Source organism: Octopus bimaculoides, chromosome 7 (genome assembly GCF_046866305.1).
Source record: "Octopus bimaculoides isolate indiv1 chromosome 7, ASM4686630v1, whole genome shotgun sequence".
NCBI classification, from domain to species: domain Eukaryota; kingdom Metazoa; phylum Mollusca; class Cephalopoda; order Octopoda; family Octopodidae; genus Octopus; species Octopus bimaculoides.
The window spans coordinates 50,607,164-50,630,832 of NC_142934.1; the positions used below are offsets into that span (position 1 = coordinate 50,607,164).

Genomic DNA, 23,669 nt, shown 5'->3' on the forward strand with positions numbered 1-23,669 from the left:
TTTCATTTAAAGAAGTGTGTTTTGAAATATAAAGCTCTTCTGCATTACCCGTCTATCGACTGACATACCATGAATTGTATTCGAACTGGCAAAGCCATAAATGTTTTCGTATAATTGTGTATTTATTAGTAATATGATATAAACTTAAAGCCAATAACGGTTTATGAACACTGGCTTCATTAATTATTTTTAGAATAGATGTAAATAGATGGGTATGTCTGTATCTTTCAGAATATATAGGCACACACCCACATATATATATTCTGTGTCATATACTGTGTTATGTAGATAGATTTAGCTTCAAATTAATATATCAAAATGCGTTTCTTTCTAAGTATGAACAAATAATAGTTTTAATAATTTATGCCGTCTTAATAAATGATAAAACAAACAGCAAATATTAATTTCCTAATGAAAAATCTTCTCCTATCTCGGCTTTAATATAGTACAATCATATAGATATAACGATAGTTAAGTACTGATAATTGAATATTAGGATTGTTTGTTTAGATCGTTCATTATAGCTCAAATAATTTAATTGTCAGTTGTGTCATGTGACGTGCCTGATTGTGTTTTTGTTTTTTTCATTTACCATTGAATATCAGTGTATCAGGTTAGAAAGAACGTACTCCCACATTCCAGAATGGAAAAGAAATGAACGCCGCTTTCGTCTTAATTGATATATTCAATCAAGATAACATTTCCCTTCATTATTGATAAAATAATCCCATCTTTTTAGCTAATTGATCTTTCAGGCGTACTACTTTACAGGTTTCGGAGCGGAGCAAAGATAATTTTTAACCACTTCATAATAAACAAACTGTTTTCCCTATAAATAATGCTGTTATAATTCTAAAAGATGATAGTCGGATATAGCAACGATAGGAGCGTAAGTAACATGAGGCAAAACTTCTATAAACTTGTCCTGAATGGTACACTCAATGTCGCCTTGCATTATCGTACGAAAGCCACATGTCTTCACGATTGATCAATGATATTCATGCCTTCACAACTGACCAATCATGAGCACTTTTTCTGCAAATTGTTTGGTACGCTTCCAACACACGACAGTACATTTTCGTATCGTTCATATTATTCATTCTTCATAGCCTATGAAACAAGGTATGTCACATTTTTCGGCTATGGTTCCACCTGGAGAATAGATTTCCTTATTTCATTCGTTGCGAAACATTGTCAGTTTCGTTAGGTATGATAAAAAAGTAGACACTTTTCCACACTATACTTAGCCTGACCGGACACAAAAAAGTTTTAGCTCCAAAGACAAAGCAAATATAATTTTGCTGTATTCATTACTGAAAAACCCCTATGTGAAGTGAGGTGACATAATGTTTACGGTGTTGGATTCATGATCGTAAGATTGTAGTTTCGATACCTAGAACAGGCTACACGATGTGTTTTTTAGCAAAACACTTCATTTTACATTGCTCCAGTTCACTGAGCTGGCAAAACTGAATAAACCTGTGACGGAACGGCATCCCTTCCGGGTGAGATATTCATTTGACATGGAAACCTGGAAACCAGCCCTTATACGTCAGCATGACTTGAGAAAGCAAATTTACATTTACCTTTACATACAGCATGTGGTGTCTGATATGTGCCGAACATAAACTCAGTTTAAAAGTGTAAAATCAATGTGAATTTCAGCGCTATGGTATAAAGTAATCTGCAAAGAAAGAAGAACATAATATTACTAGATAAATATCAATGCTTATCTTACCGTAAGTGTTGGAAATGCACCCCGATATGAAAAATGTCAGAGAACTTTCTTTCCAACCTAATGTAACTTCCTTTTATAAATATCTATTGTGTAACAATTACAAATAGATGCTGCAGATGTTTCCGAAAAAAATGTATCTTTGTATACCATAATTTTTCTTTTTCCATAACCTGATCTCATGACCATAGTATAATATTATGTAATATAAAATTGAACTTTGAAATAACTTAAGCAATCGTTAAATGTATTTGTTATTATAGAATCCATATTCATATAAAACTATATACTCTACGTTCTAAAAATATATTAAGACACTTCTTCATACTGCTCATAAGTATATCGTTAGGATTCTCTGATATTGTGTGTGTGTGTGTGTGTGTGTGTGTGTGTGTGTGTGTGTGTGTGTGTGTGTGTGTGTGTGTGTGTGTGTGTGTGTGTGTGTACATATTTGGAGAGATACCCGACGTTGGTCTGGATTAAACGGGCATAGCTTTTTATTGTTTTACTTGTTTCGGACATGTATGTATATAGGTATGCATATATGGATACAGGACGTCACAAAACGTAAACAACATGTAATACGAAAATAACGCTAAGAACGAGAGAAATGCAAATGGAAAACAAGACAAGTAACATAAAAAACGAGGCTTCATCAGTTGGCAGCTGTCCTTCTATTCTTTATTTTGAGCAATGAACAACATAAGACTTTGAAGGCAGTGTATATATACATAAAATATATATATGCATTGTTTATATATATATATGTATATTTATGTATATATATATATATATATGTGTGTGTGTGTGTGTGTGTATTAATATATGTATTTATATATATATATATATATATAATTACATATACATATGTGGGTAGGCGTGTGGCTTAGTGGTTAGGGTGTCAGCATCATGATCGTAAGGTTGTGGTTTCGATTCCTGGACCGGGCGACGCGTTGTGTTCTTGAGCAAAACACTTCATTTCATGTTGCTCCAGTCCACTCAGTTGGCAAAAATGAGTAACCTGCGATGGACATACGCCATAAAAACCAGGAAACCGGACCCATGAGCTGGCTAGGCTTTAAAAGGGTGCATTTATTTATTATTTTTGTTTTGCAAGATTTTTGATTGGCTAAACTGGCAACATGACCATCCACAAATACAACAATATATATATATATACATACATATATATATATATACAAAGTTTTAAATTTAAATTTAAGATAGAGATTTGACGCTAATATCCATTATTATTGTAATTTATTCCTATGTCAACATTTCTGTATAAGGCTATATTGGACTGTCAAATTTAAGTCAAACATATAAGTTGCCTTACACGTCTTCATGGTTTTCTAACAAGTTATATATATATATATATATATATATATATATATATATATATCTGTAAATATATATATATATATATATATATATATATATATATATATATATATATATATATATATATATATATATATATATCTGTAAATTTATATATATATATATGTATGTACATACATACATACATACATACATACATGCAGCATGGTGATGATGTATGCAACCTGAGGCAGATATTATGTAGTAACATTCATTCTTGGATGATAATTATATTCAAATCTAACAAGAGATCCTTAATTAAGCATTTAGTAAATAGCACATTCCTTAAGAATTAAGCAGACAACGAAATAGAGAAATGAAAGAAGAAATTCTTCCCATCATGATGAATGAGATGCGCCACTCAAAAATTTCCAAAATCCAACTTAATATTAACTATTAGAACCGAGTGAAAACTGGTTATAAATTTGATGAATAATATAAAGGTAGTTGTGTATTTAATGGAAAACATATACATTTTCACCGAACACATGTACGTATACACACACATTAACATATTTTGAAGTATATATATATGTATATATATATGTGTGTGTGTGTTTGTCTGTCTGACTGTGTGTGTGTGCATCTGTGTATATGTGTATGTATGTCTACCTGTATGAGTGTGTGTGTGTGTGTGTGTGTGTGTGTGTGTGTGTGTGTGTGTGTGTGTGTGTGTGTGTGTGTGTACGTGTGTATGTGCGCGTGTAAAACGAAAATTTGATTGCCTTCTATGAACGTCACATTTTTTCGTTGAACCTTTGCATCGTTTGGCACGGAGCTCCGGATGCTTGCATTCAAATCCACTGATATGTGAAACTTTTTTTCATAACCCGTTGAAATGGCAGCAATAATGAAACGCCGGACTAAGTACTGGTTATTCTGAAGTCTTCCGAAGTATAATTGAATTTCTCTAGTTCAGTGTACTTACGGCATGAGATCTAGTACTGCTGTTTTCATTTTTGATTTTCTCTCCATCGTTGACCGTAAAATATAAGCCGCTTCTGTTCTGGTGTCATTTTGTCTCTTATTTCACTGAAATAATTCGGAAATGCGATGAATATAAGGACATACCTAGTGTGGCATACCTGAAAGTCAACAGTATTGTTTACAACCAGAAATTATGGTGGAAAGAAAGGAGACGGTTTAATAAAACGCAATAATGATTTTATTTATTGCCTCCGCGTAGATGGAAGCGAACGAAAACACCAATATGAATTGAAAAAAAATCTCAGAGAGCAGAATATATTTCATTCTGGTGGGACGGCGAGCAGGCAGAATTCTTACCTCACTGGTAAAAATGCTTACAGAAATTTATCATTAAAATGCTTACAGACTTTCTGAGTTCAAATGCTGCTGGAGTCAAATTGCATTTCATTCTTTCGGATTCTGTAAAATAAGTAAGTGTTGATCGCTGAGGTCGACACGCTCACACGAAAATGTTGCCCTTGTGGCAAAATATGAAACCAATATTTTATTCTGAGACTTACTCATTTCTCTAAATTAGCGACTAGAACTGCATGGGACATTTGAATCGCATTTTTTAGAAGTATATGTTTACCTGGCTGTATGATTTGTGTGCATATCTCTCGCATAAACTTATACAGGTAAGCTGGCTTGTGAATATATGTATACATATTTATGTACACACGCACACAAACATACATACACCCATATGTAGTAAATGACATAATCGATTAAAATATGAGAATAATGTAAATGAATAGAATGCAGGGGCCAGGTGATTATTCTGAAAGCTAATAAAATGTACATGAACACTTCGTTTAACAGAAGACTTTATTATGTATCCACACTGCGTTGGTGTACAATGTGTATTACACTTTATATCGTGTATATTTTATCATGTGCTCATTATCCTTTATTATACACACACCACAAATAGGGCTATATCGAGATTTTCTATAAAAAAAAAAGGTGTGAAAGCATTTCAAAGTCGACTTCACCTTCTATTCAAACATACATACTCAACAAATGTTTTTGACTTGAAATTAAATGTATTCATGGATCTTTCCAATTTACATGACGCAGTTTACTGCCATATAATTTCATTTCAAATATACAATCACGAATAGCTGTTAATGTAATTTAACAAGTGTCGGAATTTAATTTGTGTATTTGCTCTTACCTATCTGTTTATCTTGATAAGGAAACCAGATATACGAGTGAGAATGAAAGCAGGGACACACTCTGTCGATTACTAATTCAGTATGGTATTCGCTGTACCTGTTGTTCGGAAAACAGGTGCTAGTCACTTTTTATTTTTATATGCCATACAAATAAAAAAACAAACACTATGCCTTTATTTCTCTTGTATTTAATATATTATTTCGATTTTTTTTTATAGGAAAATCCAGAAAGACAGATCCTTAGTAAATAAATAAAACGCATAAGAAGCTACGCCTATGCAAGAGTGAGCAGCAGAAAAAAAAATTAATTCCTCACTAAATGCAAATAAGTGAAGTGTGACGAGAACAGATTCAGAACAAACTAACTGAAAAGCGACGAGCAATCAATACGCGTGCTAACAACTTTGCTAAGATAAGATTGGGTGTAACCGAGCGTCTCATATTTTCGTTTTTATTTTACTTTATTTTCTTTATGTTTTATTTATTCATTTGCAGTTTTTTGCTGCAACAGGGGCTTACTTAAGGAATACTTCTTATCTAAAATAAGAATTATATTTGAATGCTTTGATTAATCCATCATTTAGGTAGATTTAATCTATATTTCTTTTAAAACTTTTATTTATTTATTTATTTATTAGACCTGTTCCTCCTTTCAAATCCGTCTCAGTGTCTGTGTGTGTTTAGAACACTGCAAAATGATGCGTTTGTAAAAATGCATCGAAGCGCATACATTTCACAGACTGAATGAATTCATGTTTGGAGGATGTTTGTTTGTTCAGAATCTAACACTGCTTCATTACGCGGATGTTTTTCTTTTTCAAGCCTCGCTGTGCCTGAATGTATCGTTTGATTTCCTCGAACATAAAGCTAACAGAAGCAGTGGCAGCATAACAACGAAAGCAAATATACGTGTCATTGTACATTAGAGTAAACAGGCGAGATATTCAAAGCAATTTTGTCAATTTGTATAGAGAGGGCGTGATCTATCATTGAACAGATTTCCAAAAACGTTGATTTGTCGACTGTGGTGATGATGAGGATGATAATGCTGACGACGATGATGATGATGAAGATGATGATGATGTTGATGATGATGACGATGATGATGATGATGATGATGATGATGATGATAACACCAACAGTGATAATAAGAACATCAACAAAACAGCAATAAGAAAACGTTAATAATAATAATAATAATAATAATAATAATAATAATAATAATAATAATAATAATAATAATAATAATGAGAAGAAAAAGAAAGAGAAAAATAATTATTACATTACAGAATTCGGAGTATGTATAAATTGTGTATATATATATATTTGTTCAGTTGTGAGTATGTATGTAAGAGTATAAAGGATATTGTTATAAACACACAATCAAGTACAAAGTCACGCCAATAGGCATACACACACACACACAAACACACACACACACACATATATATATATATATACATATATATATGTTTGTATATATATATATATATATATATATATATATATATATAAGTATATATATATATATATATATATATATATATATATATATATATATATATATATATATATATATATATATATATATATATATATATATATATATATATATATATATATATATATATATATATATATATATATATACATATATATATATAGTTATGGAATAAGTATATATTTATATATATATATATATATATATATATATATATATATATATATATATAAAGGTGGGTGTGGTGGGTGATAACTGTGTATTTTTGTGCGTTTGAATATATTACACATTTTAATTTCATACTTGTATGAATTTTTATATCTCCATATATATGTTTCTATGTATTTTTGAGAGAAATAGGGGAAACAGAGTGTGCGTCTGCATCGAATATTTCGTCTACAACAGTATTGTATTTTATTGCATTATCTGTCTTTGATCACTGTGTTACAAGCATCGGACATTGCCATAATAACAATCATGATGGTATCGGTGGTGGTGATGATAATGATGACGATGATGATGGTGATCATCATCAGCTTCATCGTCACTATCATCATCATCATCATAATGATTGTGGTGGCGTTGTTACAATTATTATTATTATTATTATTATTATTATTATTATTATTATTATTATTATTATTATTATTAATATGATTTCTAGTAAAAATAATGATAATAATAATCATGATGATGATGATGATTGTAGCGATGATGACGATGAAGACGATGATAATGATGATGATACTAATAATAATAATAATAATAATAATAATAATAATAATAATAATAATAATAATAATAATAATAATAATAATAATAATATACAGAGTATCTCAACAGGCATGATAGAGCTGCACAATATATTCACTGGGTAATATGCAAAAACCTGGACTTGCCCCATGATAAAAACTGGTGGGAACACAAACCACCCCCAGTACTTGAAAATGATCACATTGCACTCCTCTGGAACTTCACCATTCAAACTGACAGAAAGATAGACGCAAATAGGCCAGACATCATACTGAAAGTCTTCAGACAAAAATCATGCCTCCTCATTGGTATGACTGTCCCAATCGATATAAACGTATCTTTCAAGACCTACCAAAAACTGAGCAAATATAAAGATCTTGAAATAGAAATTAGCAAAATGTGTAATCTGAAGACGAAAACAATACCTATTGCCATAGGTGCCCTGGGAATGACAGCGAAACGGGCTGATTACTACCTAGCTCAGATACCAGGAAACCCCAAAATGGCTGAAGTTCAAAAGATAGTGCTCATGGGAACTGCCCATATCCTACGTAAAATACTGTCTATGTGAATTCAAATTTTAAAGCAAACACATAATTTTCTTAAGGTTTCTTAAACATTCACTTGAACAAAACTGTACAAATCCAAATATATGGTACCCTAGGCATAACACCTACATGAACTTCTAACTTGTTGTCTCTTGAGGTCTCTGGGTGATACTTGGATCCAACTTGTACAAATGCAAAACAAAAGTCAAACATAAAATAATAATAATAATAATAATAATAATAATAATAATAATAATAATAATAATAATAATAATAATAATAATAATAATAACAAGGCAGCAAGTATTGTAGTAGCAGAAAATGTGGGTGTTGATGTCAAGAAAAAGAAACTTAATGGGAGTGACAAATGAAAAGATCCATGGTGGAAAAGAAGAATCCAGGCAGGGTTAGACATGCACTCGAAGGAAATTTCTGTGTTAGACCGAAAAGAGAAAGGGGAGCTTAAAAGCGAAAAAATACAGGGCGCTGAAAAGGAACTATAATATTAAAAGAAAGGGCCTGAAAGTAGTAGTGGAGGAACTGAAACAGCGCCTCTTTGCAAAGGAAACAAAGATGGTAAGATACGACCAAAGAATGAAGGGTTACCACCAGAATAGGTTATTCAGAATAGATCAGAAGAGATTCTATAAAGAAATAATTGGAGAGTGTACAGATGAAAAGTTGATACTAGATAACATTGAAAGTCAAAGGTTTTGAAGTGACACCTGGAGCAAAGACAAGGAGCACAAGAAGGATGCTGAATGGTTGCAGGAACTGAAACAAACAGTAGTCTGGCCAAAACAGGCAGAACTAGTCATTTCAGTTAGGGAGGTGAATGAAATCAGAAGAAGAATGACCACCTGGAAGGCTCCGGGACAAGATTGAGTTCATGCATACTGGATCAAAAGGTATAGTGAACTTCATGCACGAACAGCTGCCCAACTCCGCACCTCGTTAAATGTCGACCAGAATGGCTGACATTGGATAGTGCTGTGTCTGAAAAACATCGAAAAAGGCAACATGGTAATCAATTACAGACCGATATCCTGTTTCTACAGTTACTAACCCATACACCAGTCAAGTACTGGAATCGGTTTAATCGATTATACTCAGCCCTAAAATGTGTAGCTTAGTGTCTCAATTTGAATTAATTACCAAACATCACAGATTATCTTGAACAAAATTGCCTGCCAGTTATAAAAAGGCAACTGCTCTACCTCAGTTATACAACAACAAACTAAAGTTGGTTGAAGACAAGCAGCAGCCATTTTCTGGTGGGGTGGAAATGTCTACCGAGCTTTGGCAGAACTTTGGAATGAGAGGTTGATCATTTCAAACTCCGCTAAATTCGGTTAACTATTCATTGAAATGGAAGAGCAGCCATTTCAGCAAGATGGCTTTTTTGAGAGTGTATGCTATTTTTGTGGCAGTCTACGATATTTTTACTATTAGTGTTCACGGTAACCGAACTTAGTAATTCCCAACAAACTTTGGATTTACTATCATTATTGTTGCAGAACCTACGCGATACATCGGAATTCTGATATTACCCATAGAAATGGTTAACATAGTCTTTATCATGGTGAAACATTGGCAGCATTTCGGAATTCTTCCTTATGTTCTGTGATCAAACCCTTCTCAGTTTGAGTAAAGTTTCTCTTTCATCATTCGACTGTTGATAACAAGTCCCTGTCATGTACTACAAATGATCTATCGACTTTATCCAAACTAACAATATTGTATCAATGACAGAAACCTTATTAGTAACGCGGATGAATACAATGCAGAGCAGAATAAATATATAGTCCAGTAAAATACCTATTGGTTTTTAAGGGTTCTTTTCCTTTCCGTTCGGAGTTTAAATTACTTTCGAATTGATTTTTTCTCCTTCCGTCTTTCTGGTTTTTATGATGTGTATTAGTAGCAGTCAACTAGTTGGTCAATGCCTGACCTCCATAACCGAACATCCTGGCTAAGTGCCAAACTTAGAAATAATTATTATAGTTATGCAAGTGTCGTTGAAGTGTTAGAAAGGAAATGTCAACAACATTCTGCTTCGATTTTCCTAAAAATGAGGTCAAATCTCATCCGAATTATTTCATTCAAAGACTGAGTAGGTGCATAAATAAACACTTATAATAGAATGTCTTTCAATCAAACTACTATACACAGTACTACAATATAGTGATTTGCACCGATGTTAGACATAATTGTTCAATGCTTTGTTATAATAGCTCTGGCAAAAGAAATGAAATGTTACAGTGTCAGACTAAATAACTAATAATATTTAACTCCAACATCAGCTAGGTCAATACCAACTCATTTATTATGTTTGTTAAAACAAATATCAGTGCTTTACTGGTGGGATTTTTTTTTTAAATACGATCTTTCTACAAATTGCATCTCAAAGTTTGAGTCAATGGATACGCAAGAGTTTCATATAAAATGTCATGTGATATCAACCTCAACATATTACACGCGCAAGTTTCTCTCTCTCTCTTTCTTTCTCTGTCTCTCTCATATATATATATATATTCTAGCTGAACCCGTGAAAAATTCATGGAAAATATCAAAAATGTAAGCATCTGTAAATTGTGTGCTGGTGCCATGAGAAATGTTTCGATAGTGCGACAGTTAAAGACGGCGAGCTGGCAGAAACGTTAGTACGCCGGGCGAAATACTTCGCGGTATTTCGTCTGCAGTTACGTTCTGAGTTCAAATTCTGCCGTGGACGACTTTGCCTTTCATCATTTCGGGGTCGGTAAATTAAGTACCAGTTACGCACTGGGGACGATCTAATCGACTTAATACCTTTGTCGTTCTTTGTTTGTCCCCTGTATGTTTAGCCCCTTGTGGCAGTAAAGAAATAAGGACCGTTAGCACGCCGGGCGAAATGCTTAGTGGTATTTCATATGTCTTTACGCTCTGAGTTCAGATTCTGCCGAAGTCGACTTTGCCTTTCATCCTTTCGGAGTCGATAAATTAAATACCAGTTGCATACTGGGATAAATCTAATCAACTGGCCCTTTCTCCTCACCCCACCGCCGCAAAAAAATTCAGGATTTGTGCCTATAGTAGAAAAGCATATTGCGACAGTTACAGAATATAAAAAGAAGTGTAAAACCGATAACTATAAAATCCAACTAAAATATCAGTTACGCAAACGTAAACGGAATTACTATTTAGCCTTAAAGTACATCGTACGTATTCAGAGAACCCTCTTGGTTTAGTGGTACGGAAAGTTTTTCTCTTATTCCTCAATTCTTTTAGTTGCTTCAGTCATTTGACGATGGCCATGCTGGAGCACTAGCCTTTAGTCGAAGACATTGACGCCTGGACCTAATCCCTGTAAGCCTAGTGATCATTATATCAGTCTTTTCTGTTGAACAACTAAGTTACAGGGACGCAAACGCACCGACATCGTTTGCCAAGCAATAGTGGTAGAGACAAACAAACACAGGCACAAACATGCACACGCATAAATATATATATATATATATATATATATATATATATATATATATATATATATATATATATATATATATATATATATATATAATCATAAATATACAGGGATTAGCATTGAGTTGCTTCTCCAACATACTGAAAATTTAGAAATAGCAGTCAAAGAACTACTGATTCTAAACTACAAATTTTTCTCTAAACGGATGGCGATATTTATGGCACACATAGAACAAAAACCGGAGGGAAAAGCGTAAACAAAACAAGTCCTTAGTTAATTGGATACGAATCGTTTCATGGTTAAGCGAATGAAAATTTCACTATTCCAATCTTCAGTCCAAATATTCTGATAAATTTGAAAGTGTCTCTAAAAAAATTCACGGTAAGTTTTGGCCATGCGACACCAAAAATCAACGATAAGAAAGGCACTTACGAATTCATCGGCCAGTGAGTTCAGGCATCTCACCCCAAAGAAATCCATTCCATGTGCGTCACAAATAGTCCCGTATGAAAAGAAGTCCCGTGTGGAGGGATTACGGTTTAACCATCTAACTTAAAGATATCAAATATAAAATATACAAGAATAAGGGCAGGGAATCGTCAATTAATAATAGAATTAACAATTAACAATTTTGCCAAGTAGTTCAGTATGAAAAGACCTTTATCGGTAAAACCATTTATCATCATAAATATACAGGGATTAGCATTGAGTTGCTTCTCCAACATACTGAAAATTTAGAAATAGCAGTCAAAGAACTACTGATTCTAAACTACAAATTTTTCTCTAAACGGATGGCGATATTTGTGGCACACACACACATATATATATATATATATATATATATATATATATATATATATATATATATATATATATATATATATATATATATATACATATACACACATATGACGGATTTGGAGGTAGTCGTGATCTTGTGGTTTTCTGATTCAAAATGTTTAAACTGAAAAATATATACGAATGTATTAGTTTGTGTTTAAAAGGTGAAAAGACAGTATATAGGATACGGTAATTAATGTTCTAGGAAAGTAACAAGTAAAGGGGAAAAAAAATAGAATTATTATTTATGATTTTGTTCGGCTCTTCAGTTTCTTTTAAAATGCTTTCGCCAATTCCTTTGTACAAGAAAAAAGAAGTTGGAAGAATCCTGACCAAAACAGAGGAATTGTAACTTATCAAAAAACACAAACAGAAGGTTGCGTTAATTTCCACCACGTGACACTTATTATCGCATACACACACACACACACACACACACACACACACACACACACACACACATTCATGTGTATGTGTGATTTTGTTCGGCTCTTTGAATTTAATTTTTTTTAATGCTTCCGTACATTACTTGATACGAGAAAAAAGAAACTGGAAAAGTGTAGAAAGAGAAAGAAAATGTATTCGAAAGCCAACAGATGCTTTTTAGCTGAGGTGTAATTTTATAATTAAAACAATTTCAAAATTTAAATTTTGGAACACAAGACTGTTATCTGGTGTATGGGCCGAATTCAAATGGGTAGAAGACCTAAAACAAATGCGTATGTGTGTGAGTGTGTGCGTGTGTGTGCGTGTGCGTGTGTGTGTGTATGGTTGTGCCTTTAATAGCCAGGGGTCAATTTCAGTTCAATCGTCGAAAGGAATGCAAATACCTATCAGTCACTCCCTCTCACCCTTTCTCTCTCACTCCCTCCCTCCTTTGCTTGACACACGCGTCAAATCTAAGTATCTTATCAGATCATCCTATAATTTATGTCCGATTTTATCTTTTTTTTAATTGAATGAAATTTGATAGTATATTAGAATGTCTAAAGGAATTAAAAATTATTTTTATGTATTTGTGTAGATTTAAACTAATTAAATATTATTTTACAGAATAATAGTATTAACATTTCTTTGATTAAAACCCTTTTTAACATGGAAGTATCCAAAGAGCATTTGAAGCACATAATGCTTTATGAGTACGAAAAAAGGAAACGCTGCAGACGGAGCGACTCGAAACATACACTCAGTTCATGGGAAATAATGTTTGAATGAAAGAACCTGCAGAAGATGGTTTGCAAAATTCAGAAGTGGAGATTTCAGCCTTGAAGATCAAGTTCGAACAGGACGCCCAGTTGAGTTTGATTATAAGCTCCTTGAGGCATTACTTGAAGAAAATCCTGCATTACTAGTTGAAGAATTGGCAATAAAGTTTAGTTCAAACCAAGGAAAGTACTTTGATAATTGAATTTCAATTAAATATAACATTTGATCACTTATTTTCTTTATTCAAAATTCGGACAGAACTTATGGGATGACTTGATAATTTTCTCATTAAGATCGTTGCTGCTTTCCAGGCTCAGTAGACACGGGTGTTGAGAAGTAGCAATGCAACATATAAGATGTGGTTTCAAATCTCTTACTGAAATTACAAGACATCTAGTTACAAAGTTTTATTTAGGCATCGAAATTTCTTTCCTCAGTTTCTTTTTCTTAAGCGCGACACACGTGTCAGGTATGTACAAAAAACAAACTGGTTTATTAATATTATTGATTATATGGATATATATAAACACATGCACAATTTCCATGTATATATATATCTATATATACATATGTCTACATATGTATATATTTGCATGCGTATGTATATATATATACCTGTTTGTGTTAACAACACAAAGTTGCAAGGGGGTCAAAATGTAGTATGTAATCACTTTTTATGAAAATAAGCATGATTATTCGACACAAATATACTTTTTGAAAAAAAAAACTATTTAACTTCTTTGTAAAAAGAAGCACATGCAAAAAAGTGTTCGAGTAAAGACAGGCAAAATATTCGCGCCGAATATTTTGATGGTAACAGTTTTAGTTTTGGAAATGGAATAGCGCTTCTTCAGGCTTTCAGTAATTGTTTGCAAATACTTCTGATGATGTAATTCCATCTAAATAGGATTTTATATTTTGGGAGAATTTAAGTTTTATTTCTCCAAGTATTGGATGTCTTTGAGCAAACCTTGAATTTGTTTATTTGTGTGCTTCTTAGACTAACAAGCCTTACTTCAATAAAATCTCAACCCAAATCTAAATTCGGTCCTATTATTTTATTATTCTTTTGAAGTCTTATTGCTTCCTGCTCAGAGTTTGAAATACTCTGTTATCAGATATTGTACATTTAGCCCAAACAATAATCTTGCAGCGTCTTAGAATACTGTTAATCCAGTCAATTGCTTTGTATAAGAACTAAATCAAACCAACGACCGGAGTCGACAAATCAAACCAACGACCGGAGTCGACATAATCAACTATAATTCCTGGAAGTCAGCCTTGCAGTATGACCAGAGTTCAAAGGCTCCAATCAATAAAAAAGAAAAGAAAATTATATAGATTATTTCAGTTGCCGTATGTATTGCCCAAGATGTGCTTTGGTGGAAATATAAGAAATACAGCAACTCTTATCACAATTCTTTCTCAGTACTGAGTACGAAGACCCTTAAAACGTGAGGCACAATACCATGCTTTAATTTGTTAATTTTATTTCCCTCCTAATTTCAATTATATCCGAACAAAAAGACTTATTTCACCACCAATGATGATCCTGCAGTCAATAAAATAAGTACCAGTCAAGTATTAGGGTCGATATAATAGACCTCACTCCTCCATCCATAATCTGTGGCCTTATTCTTATGTTAGAAATCATTATTTTTATTGTTTATTCAGTCGTAATCCTAGTCAAGTTGTTATGTGTTAATAACATTCTTATTCATAACATTCTTAACAATTTCTTGTATCTATTGTTATAAGCACACAATTGCAACGATCAATATAATACTGATTGTTGTTTTTGCTACTGCTGTTGTTTTCGCTATTCTCAATAGTACCTCAAATGTTTATAGTAGTGGTCGCTGCAGTAGCGTTTATTTTTAAGATATTTATTCTGTTGATGTTATTACAGGGTTTCCTGCCACTCTCATACACTCTTCCTCGTTGCACCACATAACGGTAGACATACTTTACAACTGATATCAGTTGTTTTCCTTGTTTCTGAAAATTCTATTATTGTCATTGTCACACCAGTCACAGCAGCAGTAGTAACAGCAGTGATGTATTATTGTTGTTTTATTAGTCGAGTTGTTTTATTGGTCTATTTGACGTAATTGTTCTTGTTTGAGAGATTGTTGTTGTAATCAGTGCTGATCGGATAAATCTAAACATATTCGTTTGTTGTTGGTATTCACTGAAGACTGGGAAATTCCGAATCTTGTTAACTCTGTTGATAGATTGAATTTATAAAAATCTGTGTGAAGTATATGTCAGAATAATATGTATTGGAAATCTTCATTGCTTCTTTCATTATGAATTCAATTTTCTGGTCATGGTTATAAAAATCAATGTAGGAAAATATTTCATTGTATGTCTGACGACTCCATTTGGATATTTCACAGTCACATTGTAAAACTACTAGCTTGGTGGTAAGCGTTATCATTCGTTATTCCTATATGCTTTTACTGTTCCTATGACCTCTGATTTTCAAAAACTATACAGTAGCAATTTTGAAAGGAACTAACAGCTATTTTCAAAGAAGTATCCGTCTCTCAAGCACCCTTTCTTCTCTCTCTCTCTCTCTCTCTCTCTCTCTCTCTCTCTCTCTCTCTCTCTCTCTCTCTCTCTCTCTCTCTCTCTCTTTTTCTTTCTTTCATTTTGCCACTTCTGATATATTTTAACAATTCGCTCAGTTGTTACACACCAAAACAACCACATTTTGTTTGGATCTTTATTTTTGCTTCTGCTTAATATCCAACACCCAAAAGGAACTTCCCACCATCAAGTTAAAATAGCAGCACTAAATTGCTTTGCTTATAATATCTTTGTTTTACTAGCTAGGTTTTAGAGGAGATAGCTGTGACCATAGCCATCGTAGGCTCTTCTAGACCGGTGCGATTTAAGTAATTAATGTTTCTCTGAAAACTTGTTGTGTCACATCTGCAGAAAATACATGGCAGGGAGGGGAATTTCTGAGGGACGATGATCTTCAAAGAAAAGACTGGGAGTAGAGATTACTACTCTCACGTCTTTCTGTGATGGACACAAAACTGTTGAGAGAAGAAGGGTCCAAAGAATTGGAAATGAATGAAAAGAGATGCTATAAGTCGAATCAGTTTTGAGGTGTAGGAGCCATTATAGAAGCGGTGTAAAAAGTAAAGATAGGTGCCTGTGGATCAGGGCGTGTCTATGAGCGACTTTATGACAATTAGTCAGACAAATCTTTACTGGATGTAAACTGGGATGACTGTGGGCTGCAGAAGCGCCATACTAGATGTGAAATTGATATTTCACTGTAGGTCTTAGCTGATTCTTTGTTTAGCATTAATCAATATATACAGTCACTTAGGCTAATCCCCTTGAGTTTTAAACACCTTAATAACAGATACAAAACCCGCCAACTAGACCAATAAAACAGCTCGACTAAACAGCAATAAAACATCACTGCTGTTACTACTGCTACTGTGATTGGTGTGACAATGACAACAAGGGCACTCAGAAAGCGCAAACCTCCGCCAACGCAACACCAACGCCGTCTCAACGATTAACCTGTGACGATTTTTCAATGAGAATATCTGAAATAAAATATGTCAATGCATATCATGAAACCTTTTGGTATTCTCTCCTCTTAAATTTCGGTCTTCCTTTTATTAATTCTGATTTTTTCTGTCAATGTATAGAATTTTCTATAGACGTAAGTATACTGCAAAATGTTCAAACGTATGTATAATATAATAAAGAACGTTCGGAACGCTCACGGGTACATCGACAACAGATTAAAAACCCAGAAGTCCGCCAGATACCACTGAGTAACCATCTGGCAAGATGTGGTCATCAAACTTTTATTATATTTCCATTCCATAAAATTTACAACCGGAATGAAATTGAAAGAAAATGCAAAGAAAAGGACTTTATTAAGAAATTCAAACCCACTCTTAACAAACAATGATTAAATCCATCTTACTTGGGGTTTAAAAATTTTATCCCTGTAACCAAAACACAAAAAATCTCTCAGATATCATCATTTCTATAAATAGATTTGGCATCATTTCTAAGAACAGCCAAACACCTACTGGGGTTTAAAAATCTTATCCCTACAACCCATACAAAACAATAAATTAAAATATCATCATTTCTAAAAATAGATTTGACATCATTTCTAAAAAAAGCCAAACACCTACTGCTGCTGTCCAAAGGAATTGGTATAAAAGACAGAAAACCAGCCAACTTATTACAGTCTGTTAAAGTCTGTCATACCGGCCATGACGAAGGGAAATAGCCCTGAAACTCGAGTCGCCTTTATATATTTATATTTTTATATTTATATATTTGATCCTTTATATTGAACACTCAATATTTCATCTACATTCAATACTTTCTTTCATGGTGCCATCCATTTTTATTTTATTTTATTTTATATTATATATTGTATATTCCATATTCTATACCCCACATTGGTTGTGCAGGAATATAAATAAAACATAAAAAATAGACAGTGTTGGAACTCTTTTAAACAAAATAATATATATATATATATATATATATATATGAAATAGAGCTGAAGTGAGAGGTGAAGGCAGTGGAGATAAATGGCAAGGAGAGCGTCATATGAATGAGAAAGGAAGGACGATAGACGAATAATGAAGGAAGGATAGAAAGAGTTGATAAACGGCGTTCAAAGTGTGAGTGGTGTATGTGTGTATGTGTGTACCTGTACAAGAAAACTACATGAAATTTACATATACATGTAAAGAAAATATTGAAAAATAATCCAGCATCTTTGTCCAGTAATGGACCGATCCCAAAATCTAATCCTTTTGTGCCAATCACGAGGCCAAACATCCCTGAAAGTTTTATCCGAATCCATCCAGCAGTTCTTGAGATATCTTGTCCACGGACAAACAATCAAAGAAACAAACACACACGACTGAAACAATACCCCCGCCTTCGCTAAGGTGGAAGTAAGAATAAAAGCTACAAAAGAAAGGAAAACAACTGATACTCCTTCGCAGTGCTTTTTTCCTACTAAAAATAGCACCCTTCTATGGTGTACACTAGCAGAATCGTTAGCGCGTCAAATAGAATACCCCTTGCCATATCCGTTCCGGTTCTCTGCTCTCAGGATTCAAATTATGCTGGCCTTAACTTTGACCTTAATATTTTCGGAGGGATTATAAATAAACTATGAGTTCCGTTTTCTCTCCCTCACACCCCCTTTCACGCTCTCTCTTACTCTGTTTCTTTTTATGTTATTCTTGTAATTCCAAGAATTACTTTCGTCGCAATGTGTCACACAGATTCGCATTGATAATTGCTTTAAGATAGCAGTGGAATACCCAACCATTTACACCTTCATTTTACGAGTGCCAATTTATATAGTCGAACAAATGAGCATTCAACGTCAAAACCACTGGAAGACATATTCCAATCTCAACATTAAATAGGTCAATTTTATTTTTCATTCTTTCGGGGCCGATGAAATAAGTATTAGTTGAGCACTGGGGCCGATGTAATCAATTTACCCTCTCCCCCGAAACTATTGGCCTTGTGCCAAAATTTATTATTTTTATTATTATTATTATTATTATTATTATTATTATTATTATTATTATTATTATTATTATCATTATTATTATTATGCTGATTATTATTATTATTATTATTATTTTATGTTTGACTTTTGTTTTGCATTTGTACAAGTTGGATCCAAGTCTCACCCAGAGACCTCAAGAGACAACAAGTTAGAAGTTCATGTAGGTGTTATGCCTAGGGTACCATATATTTGGATTTGTACAGTTTTGTTCAAGTGAATGTTTAAGAAACCATAAGAAAATTATGTTTGCTTTAAAATTTGAGATCACATAGACAGTATTTTACGTAGGATATGGGCAGTTCCCATGAGCACTATCTTTTGGACTTCAGCCATTTTGGGGTTTCCTGGTATCTGAGCTAGGTAGTAATCAGCCCGTTTCGCTGTCATTCCCAGGGCACCTATGACAATAGGTATTGTTTTCGTCTTCAGATTCCACATTTTGCTAATTTCTATTTCAAGATCTTTATATTTGCTCAGTTTTTGGTAGGTCTTGACAGATACGTTTATATCAATTGGGACAGTCATATCAATGAGGAGGCATGATTTTTGTCTGAAGTCTTTCAGTATGATGTCTGGCCTATTTGCGTCTATCTTTCTGTCAGTTTGAATGGTGAAGTTCCAGAGGAGTGCAATGTGATCATTTTCAAGTACTGGGGGTGGTTTGTGTTCCCACCAGTTTTTATCATGGGGCAAGTCCAGGTTTTTGCATATTACCCAGTGAATATATTGTGCAGCTCTATCATGCCTGTTGAGATACTCTGTAGGCGCAAGCAGACTGCACATGGAGACAACATGATCGATGGTCTCATTTTGTTGTTGGCATATACGACATAATGGGGAGCTGCCGTTCTTTAATATGTTGGCCTGGTAGTTCTTTGTAGGTAGGCATTGATCTTGGGCTGCTATGATAAACCCCTCTGTTTCTGATTTCAATCCAGAGGCCATTAACCATTGGTGGGTAAGGGCTTTGTCAATATCTGCATTATTCGCTCTCTTTGGGTATTTGCCATTGAGAGGTTTTCCATGCCATTTTTCAGTCATAATAGCTAAGGCAGCAATTTTAGCACGGGTTTTCAAGCGCTTAGCTTTTTCTGTAGGTGTTTCTAGTTCGTCTAATTCTTGAATTTGTTGCAATTGGAATTCACTTAGATATTCCTTTGCCTGTTTTGTTACTGAGTAAGATGCTTTCTTGCTTTCATATTTTAAGACAAGTTTTAGCATCCAGTCCTCAGAGTTTTTCATATAGGTGTCTAGGCCAATTGTGGCTACCTTCATTGATAATGCCAGCTGTAGTAGTCCTCGACCTCCCTCTTTTCTTGGCAGATAAAGACGTTCTATATCTGCCTTAGGGTGGTGCATTCTATGCATTGTCAACAGTTTTCGTATTTTTCTGTCAACATTACATATTTCAGTAATTGACCAGTTAACGATGTTGAAACTGTAAGTCACGACTGGTATGGCTAGAGCATTGATCGCTTCGATCCTGTTTCTCGCGTTCAGCTCTGTCTTCAGTATTGCTCTCACCCTGCGATAACATTCTCTTCTGATCCTTTCCCTCATCACTGAGTGCTTGATATTGTCCCCTTCAATTACCCCTAGGTATTTGTAGCTCTCCGCTGGTTCTAACTCTTTTATGACATTTTGCTGGTCAAGGTTCACATTAGATGTGTTTGTCATTTTTCCTTTGATAAAGATAGCTTTTGCACATTTATCAAGGCCAAATTGCATCCTGATGTCATCACTGAATTGTTTAACAATCGCTAGTAGGCCTTTGAGTTGTTGGTCATTTTTTGCAAAGAGCTTTAAATCATCCATGTAAATGAGATGATTTATATTTTTATCAAATATTTTATAACCATACTGTGCATCATTGAGCAATTTTGAGAGCGGTATTAGGGCTAGACAGAAGAGGAGTGGTGATAGTGAGTCACCCTGGAAAATGCCACATGAAATTCTTACATCTCCAGCATTTAGAGATTCATTGTCATTGTTCAACATCAGTGTGGTTCTCCATGATCTCATACTTACAGATAAAAAGTTTCGCAGAGTAGGAGCTATTTTATACATTTCCAGACATTTCCTAATCCAGCTATGTGGTAGGCTATCAAAGGCCTTTTTATAGTCTATCCAGGCTATTGACAAGTTTTTGTGTCGCTTGTGACAATCTTCTAAGATCATCTTATTGATGAGTAGCTGATCTTTACAACCATAAGATCCACGTTTACATCCCTTTTGCTCATTAGGGAATATGCTACTTTCTATTAAAAAACTATAGGTGTACTCGGTTAGGACAGATGTTAGCGTCTTATACATTGTTGTTAAGCAGGTTATGGGGCGATAATTTTTTGGTTCGTTTGTTTCCTCATTTTTTGGAAGCAGGAATGTTAAACCATTAACTAGCCAAGAGGGCATCAAACTAGGATTTTGCAAAACATCGTTGTAAAGTTTTGTTAGCAGTTCATGGCTTTCTGGGAAGGCATTCAACCAGAAGTTAGGAATTTTATCCTTTCCTGGAGACTTCCATTTGCTTGACCTCCTGAGAGCAGATCTTATATCTTCTACCCTGACCCCCTCCCACTTTTGCTCCTCTAAGGAGTCTAGGTCTGTAGCTATTCTATCAATCCAAGGGGCCTTTTCATTGTGTGTTTTATCTTCTGCCCAGATTTTATTCCAAAATTCTTGCACTTCTTCTTTTGATGGGACAGACTTTATTGTTACTGGTGTTTTCCCTATCTTCCTGTAGAAATTTTTGGGGTTATTTTTGAACATGTTATTATCTCGGAAGAATTTAACACGCTTTTCATACCTTGCTATGCGGGCAGCTTTAGCACATACCTTTTGCTTGATGGTTTCTATGGTGGCATCAATGTCAACTATGGTTTTCATGTTATATTTTTTCTTTAGTTTTTGGGTCTTTGTAGGTTTGATACTCTTGTCAAATTTAAGGTTTTTCAAACATTCTATGTCAGATCTAAGCAGCTTAATTTGGTGTTGAATGCGTTCTTGCCAAGAAGGCTTTTTGTGGGAGTGTTGTCTTTTTCTAATCTTTTCACCACATAGAATCGTTGAGATTCTTGCGGATGCATAGTACAGGTGGTTGAGATCTGTAATATCAACATCATTAGCTGAAATTATATCCTTAAGTGCAAGGCGGATTTTACCAATTATTTTCAGGTTTTGGTTAGAATTGCGAATTTTGGGGAGAGTGTCGCGTTCATTCATACTAGTTTCTTTAATTTTCAGCCATTCAATCATGATTTGATTTTTTAGATCATGTAGTTCTGTTGCGTCGATTTCTGTATGACTTCCTTCATCTATTTGATTTTCACCTGCCTTAGTGTTTATGGTTGGTTCAGAGAGTATTTTATTTTGCCTATCAGTTACCTTAACTCTTTCAATTATTACTGTATTTTCATCAGCCTTGGGCTGGTTTATAATTATTTCCTCTGTAGTATCTTCTTTAGCTGCAGTTTCATTCTTTTTATCCTTTACTGCTTGCTTAATTTGGTCAATCTCTATTTCAGTTAGTAATTTTTTTTTTATAATGTTTCTTCTGACGTTGGCAAGTTTATTACTGTCTATGTAGGGTCTTACTGCAAGGTGTTTCTGTCTCCAGTTTAAGTAGGTTTGTACAGTATTAGATTTATCTGTAGGGAAATATATGGCACGGTAGAAGGCTCTAAGAACTTCTTTATTATCTTCCCTAGACCATTTTTCATTCTTTATCTTTTGGTTATTTGATGACGAGCATGGATGGCCATCTGTTGGAATATTCCGGTTGTGGGGTACTTCCAGCTCCTGTGTGTCGGGAAGATTTGAACCAGTAGCAGATTTCTCGTCTCGGATCTGGTTCATTATCCGAGTAAGTGGTCCTTTATAATCCGGTCTATGACCATTGCGGTTTATATTTTGTTTTATTAACAGTGAGGCATAACAAGCTTCGACGTTGACGCTTTTATTGACGCTATTATCATTATTATTATTATTATTATTATTATTATTATTATTATTATTATTTTATTTTTATTATTATTTTTATTAATTTCATTAGCATTTTCTTTCAATTCTGTTTCCATTTCTTGCCGGGTGCCTTCCTGACAGCTAGGACAGAGAAACGTACAGTATACATTAGTAGGCCATTAGAATAAACACACCAGTCATGTGACAGAGGAAAAGAGGAAGACAGTGAGAAAACATAAAAAATAAAAAATAGAAAAGCAAGCAGATAAAATAAAGGGAGGGAAGAAAATTCACAGTAATAATGTACTTCTTAATACGTGTAACCTACCAGTTAAGACAATCTTTTGCACGTTCTGCATAGATGGTAAGCCAGGTGTCATTCTTGAATAATTTTTAGTTCCTTCTTGATCATTCTAAGTCCTCCTACAAACACTGTTCATACTGCGAAGTCCCAAAGAATAGTTACCTTTTCTACCTCAGTTACAGACTCAGGGTGGTGCTTGTACCATTTATCAGCAGTTTTGATTTTATAATGCCGATACCTTA

At 33.9% G+C, this 23,669-nt stretch overlaps 1 long non-coding RNA gene across 1 annotated transcript in view; it reads right to left on the reverse strand.

The window, feature by feature from the left end:
- Window positions 1-1,586: 1,586 nt before the first annotated feature.
- LOC149134693 (uncharacterized) overlaps window positions 1,587-23,669 on the reverse strand; it is a 48,943-nt gene continuing 26,860 nt past the window's right edge. The window contains exons 3-4 of the long non-coding RNA XR_016242458.1: window positions 4,044-4,147; window positions 1,587-1,684 (exon numbers count right to left, since the gene is read on the reverse strand). This is a non-coding gene — a long non-coding RNA (uncharacterized LOC149134693). The remainder of the gene's footprint in view (window positions 1,685-4,043; window positions 4,148-23,669) is intronic.